The following is an 18,208-nucleotide window of genomic DNA, read 5'->3' on the forward strand; positions in this document are numbered from 1 at the left end:
TATTATTGGTATGATTGGATTTATGTTGGCCATTTTGATAATTGTTTCTATATGTCTCATCTTTTATGTTCATTTGTTCCTCTTTTACTTTCTTCTTTTGTATTAAACATATATTTTCTACTGTACCTTTTTAATTCCTTTGTTGAATGATTTCTCTATTTTGAGGGTTTTTTTTTTTTTTTTAGTGGTTGCTCAATTCTTTTGTACTAACGTACATATTTACCATTTGTGGTACTCTTCAATTTTTTCTGTAGTTTCAAATTCTTTTTGGTGTCATTTACTTACTGTAATGTAGTTTCATCCCTATCTCCTTCTTTATGCTATTATCATCATATATATCACATCTTGGCTGGGCGTGGTAGCTCACGCATGTAATCCCAGTATTTTGGGAGGCCGAGGCAGGTGGATCACTTGAGGTCAGGAGTTTGAGACCAGCCTGACTAACATGGTGAAACCCACCTCTACTAAAAATACAAAAATCAGCCAGGCGTGATGGTGCACACCTGTAATCCCAGCTACTCAGCTACTCAGGAAGCTGAGGCAGGAGGATTGCTTGAACTCAGGAGGCAGAGGTTGCAGTCAGCTGAGATCGTGCCACTGCACTCCAGCCTGGGCAACAGAGTGAGACACTGTCTCAAAAAGTAAAAAATTAAAAATTTTTAAAAATCGTATATATCACATCTTTATATGTTAAAAGTCTAAGAATACGATTTTATAATTGCAGTTTTATGGAATTATTTTAAACATATTAAGAGAAGAAAAGATTACTTGTACACATACACATATAAGGGACTTCAAAAAGTTTGTGGGAAAACTGGAATTAAAAACAAAACTGTAAGGTCAGGCGTGGAGGCTCATGCCTGTAATCCCAGCACTGTGGGAGGCCAAGGCAGATGCATCACCTGAGGTCAGGAGTTCGAAACCAACCTGGCCAACATGGTGAAACTCCGTCTCTACTAAAAATATAAAAATTAGCTGGGTGTGGTGGCGGGTACCTGTAATCCCAGCTACTTGGGAGGCTGAGGCAGGAGAATCACTTGAACCCAGGAGGCGGAGGTTGCAGTGAGCCAAGATCGTGCCATTGCACTCCAGCCTGGGCAGTAAGAGCGAAACTCCATCTCAAAAAAAAAAAAAAAGTAAATATAAACTTTATTTCTCAACATAAGCTCCATCAAGTTCAAGACACTTTGGTAAGGGATGATACCAGTCATTTAGTCCATCCCTAAAGAACTGAGGGTTCTGGGAATTTAACCATGTCTATGTTGTCTTTTTTATATTACTAGCCGAAGAAAAATGGGTGCCCTTTACAGATTCTTAAGATTAGGAAACAAAAAGAAGTCAGAAGGAACCAAATCAGGACTATAAGGCAGATGCCTAATTATTTTTCGTCAAAATTCTCACAAAATTGCCCTTATTTGATGACAATGATGAGCAGAAACATTGTTATCGTAAAGAAGGACTCTCTGGTGAAGCTTTCCAAGGTGTTTTTCTGCTAAAACTTCGGCTAACATTCTCAAGACATTCTCATAATAAGCAAATTTTATTGTTCTTTGGCCTTTCAGAAAGTCAACAAGCAAAATGCCTTGAGCATCTGTAAACACTGTTGCCATGACCTTTGTTCTTGACTACTGTGCTTTTGCTTTGACTGAACCACTCCAACTGTTGGTAGCCATTGCTTTGTGCTTTGCCTTCAGGATTGTACTGGTAAGGCAACATTTCATATCCTGTTACAAGTCTTCAAAGAAGTGCTTCAAAATCTTGATCCCACTTATTTAAGATTTCCTTTGAAAGCTCTGTTCTTGTCTGAAGCTGATCTGGCTACAATGGTTTTGGCACCCATCAAGTAGAAAATTTGCTCAACTTTAGTTTTTCAGTCAGAATTGGGTGAGCTGAACCAACTGAAGGGTCTATGATGTTGGCTATTGGTTCTGTCATTGATCATTGGTGATTATTAGGTACTCCTTCAATTAGGGCATGAGCAAGATGAACTCATGCCTTAATTGAAAGAGCACCAACTGAAGGAGCAACTTTTCTCCTCACAAATTGATGTGGATGGTCTGCCACTGTGGGCTTCATCTTCAACATTGTCTCATCCCTTCTTAAAATGAGTTATCCATGCTGGGCACAGTGGCTGACGCCTGCAATCCCAACACTTTGGGAGGCCGAGGCGGGCAGATCACTTGCAGAAGTTCAAGACCAGCCTGGGCATTATGGTGAAACCCTATCTCTACAAAAAATAGAAAAATTAGCTGGGCATGGTGGTGCACACCTGTAGTCCCAGCTAATAGGGAGGCTGAGGTAGGAGGATCACTTGAGCCTGGGAGGTTGAGGCTTCAGTGAGCCATGAACATGCCACTGTACTCCAGTCTAGGTGACAGAGCAAGACCCTGTCTCAAAAAATAAAAAGGAAATGAGTTATCCATTTGTAAACTGCTGATTTCTTTGGAGCTTTGTCCCCACAAACTTTTCATAATGGATCAATGATTTCACCATTCTTCCACCCAAGCTTCACCATAAATTTAATGTTTGTTCTAACTTCAAATTTAGCAGAAGTCATGTTGCTCTGATAGAGGCTATTTCCAAACTGATGTCTTATCCTTTTCATATCTCAAACTAGAGGTTGTTAAGGTATGTTATAACAAGTTAGTACAAGTTTACTTGGATGCTAAAATTTTTGGAATCCATGTATAGTTTTTTCATAATATTGCATTTCCATGAACTTTTAGAAAACTGTGTGTGTGTGTGTGTGTGTGTGTGTGTGTGTGTGTGTGTGTGTGTGTGTGTGTGTAGATACATACACCTTACACTGTTTATAATTGCCTACATAATTACGTTTACTTGTGCTTTTCATTTGTTTCTGTGGATTAGATTTAATTTCTAGTGTTCATTATTTTCTCTCTAAAGAACTTCTTTTGGCATTTCTTTTGGGTTTATTCTTCTAATTTCTTGTAAGGCAGTTACGCTAGCAATATATTTTATCATTCGTTTGGGAATTTATTTTGCCTTCAGTTTTGAAGAATACTTTTGCTGCATATAGATTCTTGCTTGAAAGATTTTTCTTTAAGCACTTGGAATATATCATCTTACTGCCTGCTGGCATCCATTGTTTCTGATGAGAGGCCAGGTGTTAATCTACATGTTTCTTACATGTGTAGATTCATGGAATCATCACCACAATCAAAATGTAGAATTGTTCCATCATGATAATGCTCCTTCATTCAGTCTCTATAGCCACAATCAGCCCCTCCATGCCCCACTCCCAGGCAACTATTGATCTGTTCCCCATCTCTATAATCTTGTTATTTTAAGAATGTTATTTAAATGAAATCATGCATTAAGCAACCTTTTGAGGTTGACTTTTTCACTCAGCATAATTCTCCAGAGATTTATCTAGGTATTTGCATGTATTGACAGTACATTCTTTTTTGCTGTGTAGTATTTCATGATACGGATATAGCACATTTTGTTTAACCATTCACCCACTGAAGTATGTTGGGGTTATTTGCAGTTTGGGCTAGTATAAAGAAAGCTGCTTTCAGCCAGGCACAGAGGTTCATGTCTGTACTCCCAGCACTTTTGAAAGCCAAGGTGGGCAGATCGATTTGAGGTCAGGAGTGAGACCAGCCTGGCTAATATGGCAAAACCCTGTCTCTGCAAAAAATACAAAAATTAGCCAGGGGTGGTGGCGGCAGAGGTTGCAGTGAGTCAAGATCACGCCACTGCACTCCAGCCTCCTGGGTGACAGAGCTACGCTCTGTCAAGGGAGGGAGGGAGGGAGGGAGGAAGGAAGGAAGGAAGGAAGGAAGGAAGGAAGGAAGGAAGCTGCTTGAGGGAGGGAGGGAGGGAGGAAGGAAGGAAGGAAGGAAGCTGCTTTCAACATTCACATACAGGTTTATGAACCTAAGTTTTCATTTCTCTAGGATAAGTGCCCAAGAGTGCACTTGCTGCATCATACAGTAAGTGAGGTATAATTTTTTAAGAAACTACAAAAATATTCTCCAAAGTGGCTATACCATTTTTACGTTGTTATCAGCAATGTATGAGTGATCCAGCTTGGTAAGTCCTTACCAGCATATGGTGTTGATATGGTTTGGCTCTGTGTCTCACCCAAATCTCATCTCGAATTGTAATCCACATAATCCCCACGTGTTGAGGGAGGGACCTGGTGGGAGGTGATTGGATCATGGGGGCATTTCCCCCATGCTGTTCTCACAATAGTGAGTTCTCATGAGATCTGATGTTTTTATAAGTGTTTGACAGTTCCTTCTCACATACTGTCTCACCTGCCACCACGTAAAAAGTGCCTGCTTCCCCTTACACCATGATTGTAAGTTTCCTGAGGCCTCCGGAGACATGCAGAACTGTGAGTCAACTAAACCCCTTTCCTTTATAAATTACCCAGTCTCAGATAGTATCTTTATAGCAGTGTGAGAATGGAGTAATACAGGTTGTCACTATTTTTTTTAATGTTAGCCAACCTGATAGTTATATAGTGATATCTCACTACAGTTTTAATTTTCATTTCTGTAATGGCTAATGATGTTGGACATCTTATGTGCTTACTTACCATCCATTGTTCTTTTCAGTGAATGTCTGTTCATATCTTTAGCTCAATGTCTTTTCTTTTTTTTTTTTTTTTGAGACCAAGTCTCGCTCTGTCGCCCAGGCTGGAATGCAGTGGCAAGATCTCGGCTCACTGCAACCTCCACCTCCCAGGTTCAAGCGATTCTCCTGCCTCAGCCTCCTGAGTAGCTGAGATTACAGGCACCTGCCACCAGGTCCGGCTGATTTTTGTATTTTTAATAGAGACAGGGTTTCACCATGTTGGCCAGACTGGTCTCGAACTCCTGACCTCAGGTGATCCACCCACCTCGGCCTCCCAAAGTACTGGGATTACAGGTGTGAGCCACCACACCCGGCCCTCTTTAGCTCAATTTCTAATTGAAATGCTTGTTTTTTTAACTGTTGAATTTTGAGAGCTCTTTATATATTATAGACTCAGGGCTTTTGTCAGATATGTGGTTTGCAAATATTTTCTCAGTCTTTGCCTGGTCTTTTGATTCTCTTAACGGGGTCTTTTGCAGATCAAAAGCTTTTTATTTTGATGAAGTTCAATTTATCCATTTTGTTTCCTTTGTGGATTGCACTTTGGTGTCAAATCCAAAAACTCTTCACCTGTCTTTAGGTCCAACAGATTTTGTCATACTTTTTTTCCTAAAAGTTTTATAATTTTACACTTAATATTTAAATATGAGATCCATTTGGAATTAATTTTGTATAAGTCATGAGGTTTAGGTTAAGATTAGCTTTTTTAATTTTTAACCTAGATGTCCGATTGTTCTAGCACAGTTTGTTAAAAAATGCTATTCTTCCTCTCTGGAGTTACTTTTATGCCATTGTCAAAAATCTTTTAGGCAGCTAGGCGTGGTGGCTCATGCCTGTAATCCCAACACTTTGGGAGGCTGAGGCAGGCGGATCCCTTGAGGTCAGGAGTCCAAGACCAGCCTGGCCCACATGGCAAAACCCCATCTCTACTAAAATACAAAAATTGGCCAGGTGTGGTGGTGCATGCCTGTAGTCCCAGCTACTTGGGAGACTGAGGCAGAAGAATCACTTGAACCCACGAGGCGGAGGCTGCAGTGAGCCAAGATCATGCCATTGCACTCCAGCCTAGGCAACAAGAGCAAAACTCTGCCTCAAAAACAAAAAACAACAAAAATGTCTTAGGCATATTTGTGTGGGTCTATTTCTGGGTTCTCTATTCTGTCCTGTTAATCTTTACGGCTGGCTACCCCTCAACAAATACCACATTGTCCAGATTATAGGATTTACGTATTAGGCTTTAACATCAAGTAGAGTAATTTCTCCTACTTTATTCTTTCTCAAATTTGTTTTAAGTATTTTAGAGACTGTTCCTTTTCATGAAAAATTTTGAATAATCTTGTATATGCTTTCTACATCAATCGATATAATATTATTTTCTTTTTTTGGGGGGGTGGGGGAGGGCTTGGGGAACAGGGTCTCACTCAGTCGCCCAGGTTGGAGAGCAGTGGCGCAATCTTGGCTCACTGCAACCTCCGCCTTCTAGGCTCAAGTGATCCTCCCACATCAGCTTTCCAAGTAGCTGGGACTATAAGTGTGTGCCACCATGCCTGGCTAATTTTTGTGTTTTTTGTAGAGACCGGGTTTCACCATGTTGGCCAGGCTGGTCTCAAACTCCTGACCTCAAATGATCTGCCCACCTCGGCCTCCCAAAGTGCTGGGATTACAGGTGTAAGCCATCGCATCCAGCCTATTTTCTTCCTTAGTCTATTGATATGGTGGACTACATTAACTGATCTTTGAATATTGAACCAGTCTTGCATTACTGGTTTAAATCTCTTAACCTGTTTTAGTCAAGGTTCCCCAGAAAGAACCAATGGAATATACGTAGAAAGTGATATATGAAAAGGGATTTATTAGGGGAATTGGCTCACTCAATTATGGAAGCTGAGGCCATCTGTAAGTCTGAGAACCAGGAAAGCCAGTGACATGGCTCAGTTCCAGTTCAAAGACCTCCAACCCAAGGAAGCTGATGGTGTAATGCTCAGCCTAAGGCTCAAGGCCCCAGAGCCCAGGGGGCTGCTGGTGTGAGTCCCAAAGGCCAGAGAAACAACTGGATTTCTTACATCCAAGGGCAGGGTGTCCTGGCTCCAGAAGAAAGAGCAAAAATTTTTCCTTCCCCCAACCTTGTGTTACACCCAGGCTCCCAGCTGATTGAACGGTGCTCACCAACATGAGCGCAAATCTTGTCTATTCAGTTCACCAACTCAAATGCCAGTCTCCTCTGGAAACACCGTCACAGACACACCTAGAGCAGCCAAATCATTCTAATCAAATGCCAAACTACCTGAGTTTCCCTTTAAGCAGAAGAGGGATGGGCTCGGTGCTTAATGAAACATTAAGAATAAGGAATTATTTACCAGTTTTCCAGAATTCCTTAACCAGTCGACACCCAAAATCAATCATCAGTTGTGTATAATTTGTGTGTTGCTGCATTTGAGATACACACACACACACACACACACACACACATATATATATATTTGAGACAGTCTGGCTTTGTCACCCAGGCTGGAGTACAGTGGCACGATCACGGCTCACTGTAACCTCCATCTCCCAGGTTTAAGCGATTCTCCTGCCTCAGCCTACTAAGTAGCTGGGATTACACGCGTGCACCACCACTCCCAGCTAACTTTTGTATTTTTAGTAGAGACAGAGTTTCCCCATGTTGGCCAGGCTGGTCTCGAACTCCCAGCCTCAAGCAATTTGGCTGCCTTGGCCTCCCAAAGTGCTGGGGTTACAGACGTGAGCCACTGCGCCCAGCCTGATTTGCTAATATTTTATTAAGGATTTTTGTTTCCACATTTATTATAAGAGACATTAGTTTATAGTTTTTGCTTTTGTGCTCTCTTCAGTTTTGGGATCACAGTAATAGTGGCCTCATAAAATGAGCTAGGAAGTGTTCCATCCTCTTCTATTTCTTGGGGGAGATTGTGTAATACTGATGTTAATTCTTTAAATGTTTCTGATGATTCTTCAGTGAACAAAGTGATATAAGCATGGAGATTTCTTTTTTAGAAGACTTTTAGTTATGAATTCATTTTCTTTAATGGTTAAAGGACTATTCTGATGATTTGGGTTTTGTTGTTGTTGTTGTTGCTTTTTTTTTTTTTTTTTTTGAGATGGAGTTTCACTCTTGTTGCCCAGGCTGGAGTGCAATGGCGCCATCTCAGCTCACTGCAACCTCTGCCTCCCGGGTTCAAGCGATTCTCCTGCCTCAGCCTCCTGAGTAGCTGGGATTACAGGCATGCACCACCACGCCCGGCTAATTTTGTATTTTAGGTAGGTAGAGATGGGGTTTCTCCATGTTGGTCATGGATGGTCTCGAACTCCCAACCTCAGGTGATCTGCCCGCCTCAGCCTCCCAAAGTGCTGGGATTACAGGCACGAGCCACCGCGCCCGGCCGTTGTTGTTTTCAAACTACTGTGCTCAAGTGATCCTCCCCTCAGCCTCCCAAAGTGTTGGAATTACAGGCATGAGCCACTGCGCCTGGCCCAATTTGTTTTATCTTGATTTAGTTTGGGTATCTGCATGGTTTTGGAAAAACTGACCAGTTTCTTCTAAGTTGTCAAATTTATGAGTGTCAAGTTGGTCCTAATATTTTCTTTTTCATTTTTTTAACAACTATAGACTCTGTAGTGATATTCACTGTTTGAATCCTGATAGTGGTACTTACGTTGTCTCTCCTTTTATCTTTGTCAGTCTTGCTACAGGTTTACAATTTTATTTTCATTTTTTAAGAATAACTAGTTTTAGGGAGGCGGAGGTTGTAGTGAGCCGAGATTGCACCACTGCACTCCAGCCTGATGACAGAGCAAGACTCTATCTCAAAAAAAAAAAAGAAAAAAAAAAGAATAACCAGGTTTTTTGCAACATAGATTTTAACATTTTTTATTTTAATTGTTATTGATACATAATAGTTGTACTTATTTATTGGATACATGTGATATTTTGATATGTGTACAATGCGTGATAATCATATCAGGGTAATTGAGGTATCCATCAGCTCAAGCCTTTAAACATTCCAATTCTACTCTTTCAGTTATTTCAAAATATACAATAAATTAGAGATAACTATAGTTGCCCTATAATGCTACTGAACATTAGATCTTATTCCTTGTATCTAACTGTATTTCTACCATTAACCATCACTTTTTATCCTCTCTTCCCACTACCCTTCCCAGCCTGGTAACCATCATTCTACTCTCTATCTTCATGAGTTCAATTTTTTTTTTTTTAGCTCTCAAATACGAGTAATAACATGCAATATTTGTCTTTCTGTACCTGGCTTATTTTGCTTAACATAATATCTTCCAGCTCCATCCATGCTGTTACAAATGACAAGATTTTCTTCTTTATTTATGGATGAATTTCATTTTGTGTATGTACCACATTTTAGAAGAACAAATTTTTGTTTTATTGATTTCTCTATTGTTTTCCTGTTTTCAAGTGATTTTTTTTTTTTTTTTTTTTTTTTTTTTTGAGATGGAGTCTCACTCTGTGGCCCAGGCTGGAATGCAGTGGCTCAATCTCGGCTCACTGCAATCTCCGGCTCCCGGGTTCGAGCTATTCTCCTGCCTCAGCCTCCCAAATAGCTGGGATTACAGGCGTATGCCACCACCCCCAGCTAGTTTTTGTATTTTTAGTAGAGACGGTGTTTCACCATGTAGGCCAGGCTAGTCTCAAACTCCTAACCCCAAGTGATCCTCCCACCTCGGCCTCCCAAAGTGCTGGGATTACAGGCATGAGCCACCATGCTCGGCCTCGGTGATTTCTGTTCTTGCATTGTTTCTTCTGCTTTCTTTGGTTTATTTTTTAACTTTTTTTTAGTAGAGATAGGGTCCCACTATGGTGTCTGGGCTGGTCTTGAACTCCTGGGATCAAGCAATCCTCCCGCCTCAGCCTCCCCAAGTGCTGGGATTACAGGCATAAGCCATTGTGTCCAGTCCTTTGGTTTCATTTGCTTTTCTTTTTCTAGTTGCTTGAATCAGGAACTTAGATTATTAATTTAAGATTATTAATTTGACATCTTTCCTTTTTTCTAATATAAGCATCATTTAGTATTATAAATTTCTCTTTCATGAAATTGTAAAATGGTATAGCCACTTTGGAGAATAGTTTTGTATTTCCTCAAAATGGTAAACAATGAGTTAGTTACCTTAGGATCCAGCAATTCTACTCTGAGGTATATACCCCGAAGAACTGAAAACACAGGGGTTCTTACCAAAACCTGCTCAGGAATGTTCACATCAGCATTATTCATCATAGGCAAAAAGTATAACTCCCAAATATCTATCAACTGATGAATGGACAAAGCAAATGTGATACATTCATACAATGTAATATTATTTGACCAAGAGAAGAAGTGCTGATGTATACCTCAATGTGCATGAACTTCAAAAACATTCTAAGAAGCCAGTCATGAAAGACTAAATATTGTATGATTCAATTTATATGCAAGTACAGAATAGGAAAATTCATAGAAACAGAAAGTAGTTATTTCTGGGCCAGGGACAGAAAGGAACAGAAAGTAACTAAGAGTAAGTATGGGGTTTCTTTTTAGGGTGATGGAAATTTTTTTTTTTTTTTTGAAACAAGGTCTCACTCTGTCACGCAGACTGACGTACAGTGGGTGTGATCATAGCTCACTGCAACCTTAACCTCCCGGGCTCAAGCAATCCTCTTGCCTCAGCCTCCCAGGTAGCATGGACTACAGGCACGTGCTACCTACCATGCCTGGCTAAAATATTCTTAAGTTAGATAGTGGTGATGGTTGCACAACTCTGTAAATATGCTTTAAAAAGAAAAAAAAAACCCAAAACATTGACTTGTACACTACAAAAGGTAAATTAGGCTGGGTGCAGTGGTTCATGCCTATAATCCCACCACTTTGGGATGCCAAGGCAAGAGGATCACATGAGCCCAGGAGCTCCAGACTGGCCTGAGCAGCGAGACCCCATCTCTACAAAAATAAAATTAGCCAGGTGTGGTGGCATGTATTTCTATTACTGATTTCCAGTTTGGTTCCATTAGAGTCAAAGGACATATTGTGTGCGGTAGGCAGAATAATGGCCACCCAAAGATGTCTACATCTTAATCTTTGGAACCTGTATATATCTTATGATACATGGCAAAGAGGAATTAAGATTGCAGATGAAATTAAAGATGCTAATCAGTTTACTAAAAATAGGAGATTACCCTGGTTTATCCACATGGGCCCAATCTAATCATAAAAGTGGAAGAGGCGCCAGGCAAGGTGGCTCACGCCTGTAATCCCAGCACTTTGGGAGGCCAAGGTGGGTGGATCACCTGAGGTCAGGAGTTTGAGACCAGCCTGACCAACATGGCGAAACCCCATCTCTACTAAAAATACAAAATTAGCAGGGCGTGGTGGCGCATGCCTGTAATCAGAGCTACTTGGGAGGCTGAGACAGGAGAATCGCTTGAACCCGGGAGGTGGAAGTTGCAATGAGCCAAGATCACACCACTGCACCCCAGCCTGGGCAACAAGAGTGAAACTGGGTCTAAAAAAAAAAAAAGTGGAAGAGGGAAGCAAAAAAAAGAGATGCAGCATGACAAGGATTTAATCTGCCATTGCTGACTTTGAAGATGAAGGAAGCAAGACACAAGCCAAGGAATCTGTTAGCCTCTAAAAGCTGGGAACATCTTCAGTTTATAGTCTACAAGTAAACTTGGACTTCATTCCTACAACCACAAGGAACTGAAGTATGTCAACAACTGAGTAAGGAAATGGATTCTCCCTTAGAGCCTATAGAAAGGAATGCAGCCAGCCAGGCACGGTAGCTCATGCCTGTAATCCCAGCACTTTGGGAGGCTGAGGCAGGTGGATCACCTGAGGTCAGGAGTTCGAGACCAGCCTGACCAACATGGAGAAACCCTGTCTCTACTAAAAATACAAAATTAGCTGGGCATGGTGGGGCATGCCTGTAATCCCAGCTACTCCGGAGGCTGAGGCAGGAGAATCGCTTGAACCCGGGAGGCAGAGGTTGTGGTGAGCCGAGATCGCACCATTGCACTCCAGTCTGGGCAAGAAGAGCGAAACTCCATCTCAAAAAAAAAAAAAAAAAAAAAAAAGAAAGGAATGCAGCTCTTCTGGTGCCTTGATTTCAACCTGAGACCCATGTCAGACACCTGACTTACAGAAATGTAAGATATTTATAATTATCTAAACCACTAAATATGTGGTAATTTGTTATAGCAGCAACAGAAAATGAATATGCTCTGAGTTGAATTTTTCGTTAATTGAGTTTTATGACCCAGGATATGGTTCTATCTTGGTGAATAGTTTATGGGCACTTGAAAGTAATGTGTATTCTGTTGTTGGGTAGAGTGTTCTATAAATGTCAATTGGATCCTCTTAGTTGATGACATTCTTCAGTTCTTCTATATCTTTGCTGATTATATTTACAGTAGTCTGTCAATACTGGGTGTGGATACTGAAATCCCCATCTACAATTATGGATTTTTAAATTTCTCCTTAATTCTATCAGTTTTTATTTATGTAGCTTAAGCTTTGTTGTTTGGTGCATACAAAAGTAAGGATCATTATGTCTTCTTTAGATTGATCCTTTCATCAATAAATAATGCCCCTCTTTATCCCTAGTAATTTTCTTTGCTTTGAAGTCTACTGCATCTGATATTAATACACTCCTGATTATTTCATTAGAATATTAATACTTCTATGACACATCTTTTTCTATCCTTTTACTTTCAACTTACCTATGTCAACCATGTTTTGAAGTCAGCTTACTGTACATAGCACATAGTTGTATTACATTCTGTATCTACTCTTCCAATTTGTATTATAATTAGTGTATTCAGATCATTAACATTCATAATAATTATTGATGTGTTAGGGCTTATGTTTGCCATTTATTTTTTTTCTATCCCTTCTGTTTCTCAGTTTCTCATTCCTGTTTTTCTTTACTTTCTTTCATGTTTTTTTTTTTTTTTTTTTTTTTTGAGACAGAGTCTTGCTGTGTTGCCCAGACTGGAGTGCAATGGCGCCATCTCGGCTCACTGCAACCTCCACCTCACAGGTTCAACTGAATCTCCTGCCTCAGCCTCCCGAGTAGCTGGGATTACAGGCATGAGCTACCATGCCCAGCTAATTTTTGTAGTTTTAGGACAGATGGGGTTTCACCATACTGGCCAGGCTGGTCTCGAACTCCTGACCTCAGGTGATTCGCCTGCCTCACCCTCCCAAAGTGCTGGGATTACAGGCGTGAGCCACCGCACCCGGCCTCATGTGAGTTTCTTAAACATTCTGTAGAATTATATCTTGAATTAGCTATAGTATTTTCAAACATATCACTTTGTATAGGCTTAGTGGTCACTCTAATTATCCCAATATAAATATATAACTAGTCACAGTCTAGTGATATCAACAATTTATACAATTTATATTTTGAATGAAGTGCAGAAACTTTGCTTCCATTTAGGTCTCTTTACCCTCCCCACTCTTAAAACATATTTATGTATTACATCTATTTAAAAACACAATTATATGCAAAGTGTACGTAGTGACAATGTACATTTCCTCTACAAACACTGAGCACTATATCAGATGATATGACTTTGGTTCAACCACCACATATTTCTAAAACTGTTGAAGATAGTCTATTATTCTTATTCCTACTTTTACCTATTCCATTGTTCTTTTTTCTTTTTGAAGTTCCACATCTTCTGTTATAATTTCCTTTCTGTTTGGAGAACTTCCATCAGCCATTCTTTGAGGGTAGGTCTGCTAACATCAAATTCTCTGTTTTCTTTGTGTAAAAATGTCTTTATTTCTCCTTCATTCCTCAAGGATATTGTCACCAGAGACAGAATTTGTAATTGATAGTTATCTTCTTGAGATAACTTGAAAAATATTGTGCCACTGCCTTCTGACCTCCATTGTTTCAGGTGAAAAATTTGCTGCCATTCAAATTGGTGTTCTCCTATATACAACACATCATTTCTTTGTAGCCACTTTCAAGACTTTTCCTTTTAGTTTTCAAAAGTTTCATTAAGATGTGTCTTAGCGGGTCAGGCATGGTGGCTCACGCCTGTAATCCCAGCACTTTGGGAGGCTGAGGCGGGGGGATCACCTGAGGTCAGGAGTTCAAGACCAGCCTGGCCAACACGGTACATCTCCATCTCTACTAAAAATACAAAAATTAGCTGAGTGTGATGGTAGGTGCCTGTAATCCCAGCTACTCGGGAGGCTGAGGCAGGAGAATCACTTGAAACCGGGAGGCGGAGGTTGCAGTGAGCCGAGATTACGCCACTGCACTCCAGCCTGGGCGACAGAGTGAGACTCCTCAAAAAAAAAAAAAAAAAAAAAAAGTATCTTAGCATGTATTTCTTTGAGTTTATCCTCTTTGGCATTCATTCGTAACTTCTTGAATCTGTAAGTTTATACCTTTCACAAAATTTAGGAAAATTTCAGCCTTACCTCATCCAATGTATTTTCAACCCCACATTTTCTCTCACTTCTTATTCTGTAACTCTTACAATATGTGTTATTTACTTCTTTTGTTATTGTCCCACAGGTCTCTGGGGCTCTATTCAGTGGCATGATCTCAGCTCACTGCATGCTTCGCCTCCCGGGTTCACGCCATTCTCCTGCCTCAGCCACCCTAGTAGCTGAGACTACAGGCGCCCGCCACCACGCCTGGATAATTTTTTTGTATTTTTAGTAGAGACAGGGTTTCCCCATGTTAGCCAGGATGGTCTCGATCTCCTGACCACATGATCCGCCCACCTCGGCCTCCCAAAGTGCTGGGATTACAGGTGGGAGCCACCACGCCCAGCCCCATCTTCTTTTTTTTTCTGTGCACCTCTTCCTTTTCTTTCCTTTCTCTACCTATTTCCTTTCATTGGCCTCCCCTTCTCCAATTTTCCATCTGTTCTCTTCTCATCTTTTTTTTTTTGAGATGGGAGTCTCGCTCTGTCACCCAGGCTGGAGTGCAGTGGCGTGATCTCGGCTCACTGCAACCTCTGCCTCCCAGGTTCAAGCGATTCTCCTGCCTCAGCCTCCTGAGTAGCTGGGACTACAGGCACCTGCCACCACACCCAGCTAATTTTTATATTTTTGGTAGAGACAGGGTTTCACCATATTGGCCAGGCTGGTCTCAAACTCCTGACCTCGTGATCTGCCCACCTTGGCCTCCCAAAGTTCTGGGATTACAGGTGTGAGCCACCACACCCCGCCTAGAGTAGTCTTTACTCTAGGAGGTGGTTCTTTCCCCTAAGGTGTGGTTTTTCAATTGAATGCCTATGATGTTAAAAAGTTCTCTCCACTCTGGCTAGGTCAGAACCTCATATTTCTCAGCACTGTGCAACCTCTAGTATCTCCATTCTTTTTTTTTTTTTTTTTGAGACAGAGTCTTGCTCTGTCACCCAGGCTGGAGTGCAATGGTGCAATGTTGGCTCACTGCAACCTCTACCTACCAGGTTCAAACCATTCTCCTGCCTCAGCCTCTCAAGTAGCTTGTACTACAGGCATGTGCCACCATACCCAGCTAATTTCTGTATTTTCAGTAGAGATGGGGTTTCACCATGTTGGCCAGGCTGGTCTCAAACTCCTGACTTCAACTGATCCGCCCACCTCGGCCTCCCAAAATGCTGGGATTACAGGCATGAACCACTGCACCCGGCCTTCTCCACTCTTCTTTCAACCCCAGAGCAGCTGCTCTTTTCTAGGCCTCACAGAATCTCATACTATGCATGTACAGCCCAGCCCTCAACAAAAGACCCACAGAGGGCAGAGGGAGAAGAGACTGGCAAAATGGCACCTGGCGAGAGATTCTCCAGCCACTGCTGACATCGAGCAGACAAGTGAGGTACTGTCCCCACTACCCTCCCTTCTTCCTCCCTCACCCCTGGAGACCTTCTCCTTCCCCTCCTCCCTCCACCTGGGGGAGGGGGGTGGGCATGGTTCCTGGGACATCATGTAGGACTCTAAGGAAGAGAGCCAGGACCAGCACTGAAAATCATCGTGCTAGGGAACAGCACCTCCCGGAAGACCTCCTCAGCTACAGATTTTGCCCAAAAAACTTTCAGGAACCAGTACAAACTATAGGACTGGATTTCTTCTGAGAAGGATAACATTGCCAGGAAACTTGAATGTTACTCTCTAGTTTGGGATATAGGAGGCCAGACAATAGGAAGGAAAATGTTGGACAGATGCATCTATGGAGCACAGGAAATCATCTTGGTATATGATATTACGAGTTATCAAAGCTTTGAGAATTTTTAGAAGATTAGTGAAGAAAGTGAGTGAAGAGTCAGAAACTCAGCCACTGGTTGCCTTAATGGGCAATAAAATTGATTTGGAGCATAATCAAACAGTAAAACCTGAAAAACACTTACGGTTTTGCCAGGAAAATGGTTTTAATAGCCACTTTGTTTCAGCCAAGGCCAGAGACTCTGTCTTCCTGTGTTTTCAAAAAGTTGTTGCTGAAATCCTTGGAATCAAATTAAACAAAGCAGAAATAGAACAGTCACAGAGGGTGGTAAAGGCAGATATTGTAAACTACAACCAGGAACCTATGGCAAGAGCTGTTAACCCTTCTAGAAGCTCTGTGTGTGCAGTTGGGTGAGCTCATTTTTCCATTGTGTTGATAGTTTTGGCTGCCCTTCACCTCTGGGTGTGTCTGAGAACTTCTAAGAACTTGTTTTATCAGTGACCATCTCTGTAGTTCAGTTAACACTTTCCTCCAAACTTGCTTCATCCTTAAGTGTTCCTCCCAACCGCAGGCATGTACTTGGATTCAAAAGAATTCAACTTTGGGACCACACACTTTGCATTCAAACTGGAAGGCTCATTCTCTGGAATTAGACTGTTTCATTCAAAAAGAATGGTGTCCGGCCGGGCGCGGTGGCTCATGCCTGTAATCTCAGCACTTTGGGAGGCTGAGACGGGTGGATCACCTGAGGTCAGGAGTTTGAGACCAGCCTGACCAATATGGTGAAACCCCGTCTCTACTAAAAATACAAAAAATTAGCCGGGCATGGTAGCGCACACCTGTAATCCCAGCTACTCCGGAGGCTGAGGCAGGAGAGTCGCTTGAACCCGGGAGGTGAAGGCTGCAGCCAGCCGAGATCACACCATTGCACTCCAGCCTGGGCAACAAGAGTGAAACTCCATCTGGAAAAAAAGAAAAAAGAAATAAAAAATGGTGTTGCTTCTCTGTATGTTCTTGCTTTTTTCCCTGATGTAAATTTTTTTTTTTTTTTTTTTTGAGACACAGTCTCACTCTGTCACCCAGGCTGGAGGTACAGTGGCGCAATCTCGGCTCACTGCAAGCTCCGCCTCCCGGGTTCACACCATTCTCCTGCCTCAGCCTCCCGAGTAGCTGGGCTACAGGCACCCGCCACCACACCCAGCTAATTTTTGTATTTTTAGTAGAGATGGGGTTTCACCATGTTAGCCAGGATGGTCTTCATCTCCTGACCTTGTGATCCGCCTGCCTTGGCCTCCCAAAGTGCTGGGATTACAGGCGTGAGCCACCACGCCTGGCTCCCTACTGTAAATGTTTTAAATATGAAAAGTATCCAAGTCTTGATCATCAGCCAGGATCTCGTCACAGTGGTTTCATCATCTCATGTGAACTCACATACGTCGAAGTATACTTCAGGATGCAAACATCACACAAGTAACATATTTTGCCTATAGATACTTGAGAAGGTAGTCTGTTGCTATCAATTGTGAGTAAAAATAAAGCTATCATCTAACTGAAAATGCTCAAAATAAGCCTGTAATAGAAATTTTTTTTCATTTTTAAAAAGGAGCCTGGCCGGGCATGGTGGCTCACGTCTGTAATCCCAGCATATTGGGAGGCTGAGGCAGGTGGATCACCTGAGGTCATAAGTTCGAGACCAGTCTGGCCAACATGGTGAAACCCTGTCTCTACTAAAAATACAAAAAAATTAGCCAGGCATGGTGGCAGACGCCCGTAATCCCAGCTATTCAGGAGGCTGAAGCAGGAGAATGGCTTGAACCTGGGAGGCCGAGGTTACAGTGAGCTGAGATTGTGCCGTTGCATTCTAGTCTGGGTGACAAGAGCAAAATTCTGTCTCAAAATAAATAAATAAATGAATAAATAAAAAGGGGCCTAAATTGCCTATTTTGTAGTTTGTAGTCATGATGTATTGTGTAATACTCAGGTTAGATGACTTTATGAATTTAGATAAATGTTCAGCTGATGCTCCACCTGGAATTTCTCCTGCAAACTGCATAAGAGTAGTCCAGGAATGAGTTATGACAGGTTTTTTTGTTTTGGGGGTCTGTCTGTTGTGGTGGTGGGTTTTTTTTATTTTTTCGGGTTTTTTGTTTTTGAGACAGGGTCTCCCTCTGTCACCCACGCTGGAGGCAGAGCCACAACCACACTCACTGCAGCCTCGAACTCCCAGGCTAAATCAATCCTCCCACCTCAGCCTCCAAAGTAGCTGGAACTACAGGCATGTACCTCCACACCGGCTAATTTTTAAATTTTTTGTAGAGACGGGATCTCACTATGTTTCAAGGGCTGGTCTCAAACTCTTGGCCTCAAGTGATCCTTCTGCCTTGGCCTCCCAAAGTGCTGGTAGTATAGA

General features: G+C 41.8%; 2 pseudogenes; one reads left to right on the plus strand and one right to left on the minus strand.

Annotated features, from left to right (window-relative positions):
* The window catches only part of LOC103889111 (GTP-binding nuclear protein Ran-like), a 43,415-nt pseudogene extending 27,342 nt beyond the window's left edge, over positions 1 to 16,073 (minus strand).
* On the plus strand, positions 15,562 to 16,452 carry LOC100435870 (ras-related protein Rab-28-like; annotated as a pseudogene).
* Positions 16,453 to 18,208: the final 1,756 nt, after the last annotated feature.

This window comes from Pongo abelii, chromosome X (genome assembly GCF_028885655.2).
Source record: "Pongo abelii isolate AG06213 chromosome X, NHGRI_mPonAbe1-v2.0_pri, whole genome shotgun sequence".
Classification (NCBI taxonomy): Eukaryota; Metazoa; Chordata; class Mammalia; order Primates; family Hominidae; genus Pongo; species Pongo abelii.